The sequence below is a fragment of the Centruroides sculpturatus genome, unplaced genomic scaffold, assembly GCF_000671375.1.
Source record: "Centruroides sculpturatus isolate CEXI.00-Female unplaced genomic scaffold, Cexi_2.0 scaffold1822, whole genome shotgun sequence".
In the NCBI taxonomy this organism is placed as follows: Eukaryota; Metazoa; Arthropoda; class Arachnida; order Scorpiones; family Buthidae; genus Centruroides; species Centruroides sculpturatus.
Window position 1 is genome coordinate 84,882 of NW_019392617.1, and position 2,625 is coordinate 87,506.

Genomic DNA, 2,625 nt, shown 5'->3' on the forward strand with positions numbered 1-2,625 from the left:
TCCCAAAAAATTATACGTGTTTTGGAAATGTTGAGTGGAATTAGTCTAGAATCGGTTAATTTTATAGAAGAAAACCTTTCAAACAGCCTTAGTCCGTAAAGTTCCCACCTATCGGGCTGCGATTGGCTCATGTATTTAATCATTCCTACAACGTAATTTTCGGTAAGCGTGGAACGTATCTAAGCGTTATAGGGGGGGGTCTACTGTACTACATAAAGATTGTTTGGAAGAGCTCGACATAGATAATGAATTCGTAAGTTGAAAATAAAATAAACACAATTTTTTTTTATTTCTACCTAATTATTTGCAATTTTTATACTTTTAGGTTATAGACGAAGAGGAGGTAGCAAATTGTGTCCATTATAATCTTTGAAAAAAAAACATTGATATGCACGATTCGTCGCTGTATAGTTTATCCAATGTTAAGCCATGTATTAATTTTTATTAAATGCGCATAATTAATTCGTGTAAACTTTAATAATTTGTTTTTAAATTTAATAATATTTGCTTGTAATAAATTAGAAAATTTTAAATAAACAGTTTTGCATTACGAATTAGACTTTATCTTTTCGATGTGAAAAATAATTTTAATTTTTTAAAGTTTTCACATAAAAAACTTTGAAAAAATTATTTAGAACAAATCTCAGAATTTGTTCTAAAGATTGATCTTTCTCAAAATCAGATCAATCTTAAACATGAAATCTGAGTTTCAAATTTCTTCGTCGTTTTTATTCGTCTGCATCATCTGCTTGTATCACCTTGTAAATCAGTCGTCACTGCAGAGTCTCGTTGTTATGAAAGTACATTTTGTTTCCGTTGCTTCTGATTACGTGTATTTAGACAACGAATAATAAGAATAAATTTCTTATTTTATTTTCACTCACTTTTATATCTTCTGTGCTTTTAAATTTATTGTAAATTCTATCTTTCAGAAACCATTTGGCATTGATATAATTCGATATATGCTATTCGGAATAATAACATAAGTATAATTAATGCTGAATTAATGCTGAAATTAATACTAAAACTAAATGAAAACTAAAGAATAATATAAATAAATAAAAACAATTAATATAAGTTTTAAAAATCTACAAATTGTTGCAAGATAACGCAAGAAATAATTTAAAAATTATTAAAAATTAGAGAAAGATAAAATATTTACAAAAAAAAACAAGAAAATGTACAAATTATTGAAAGGAGAACAGAAAGGATAGAAATATTGAACGTTAGCTTAGACATATAAATTAGAAAAAACTAAAAAAACTCTGTTGTAAAATGTATGTATATATATATAAAGTTAAATATACTGAAGTACGGTTCCTTATTTCGTTTAAAAAGTTGTTCGAGTGCCAATTTGTTTGGATACTAAACGAACTTTTTTTTATAAAGAAAAATGCATTGATAAATGATTCGTTTTAGACCACCAAAAACATGCATTTTAAGTAGTATTTAACACAAATTTAACGAAAGCATATAAGCCTAGCGCGCATAAATTACACACACACAAAAAAAACCTTAACATACTAAATATATAATATATAAAGTAAATACAAGTTTCTCTCACTTTACTGTCACTTTGGAGAGTTGATGACTTATTTCGTCACATTTTCTATACAGAGTAGTACACTTATTTTTAAATTTCTTACTCACTTTGATTATAGAAAATTTTTGTGCATGACAAAATTAAAGGTAAAATAAAAATATTTGCCATTAATAAAATATTAGTTTTATGAGGTCGTGTTCGTTCGGTCGTTTTGCTCTAAACATCCGTTCGAATACCGAATTGTTCGAGTTGGGAGAAAAACATTAGAACTAAAATCTTAAATTGCTGAACAAATACGATAAAATTTGTTTAAAATAAATTTTTACTTGAGTTAATAATAGTTTATATGTACAAAATAATTGTAGTTTTATGGATTCTGTTATAGGTTCACAATTGGAAGAACTACAATTGAATAAAATTGTTAAATAATAAATAACATAAAATGAATAGTTTTGTATAAAAAATACGTTGGTTTTCAATTCATAATAATCGATAATAATATAACAAACGTAAAGGTAAATTTAATCTCTCAACAATTTTATAATATAAATGAAAAACTATGTTTTCAAGTAGGGAAAAAAATAAATTATTTAGATTTAACTATAACAAAAATACATAATAATTTATTAAATTCATAAATAATTTTATTAATTTAATTTAATAATTTAATATAAAACATATACACTGTGACAAACTCTAGTGGAAATTTATAGGTCTGCAATTCTAAAATTGCAACCCATTCATAATATACAACTAATAAAAAAGAATATAAATTACATTCAGTTCGTTGAAACGCCATTGAATGTAACAAAGCGTTATATTATGAAAACAGAAAAACTAAATCTATCACTTTATTTAATAAAACTGAAACTAAATTAAAGTTCTCTATTAATTTTAATATAAACTCTACCCAATATAGCAATTACGTAAAGAAAATCAGCATGATAGATTAAACAATCTGAAGTAAAAGGATAAAAAAATAGTCCTATATTTTTTAATATTTTTTTGTACTTTTAACTATAAAAGTACTTATAGCTTGATTAACTTATAGCTTGATTAAGTTGTTAATAAATAATTATATA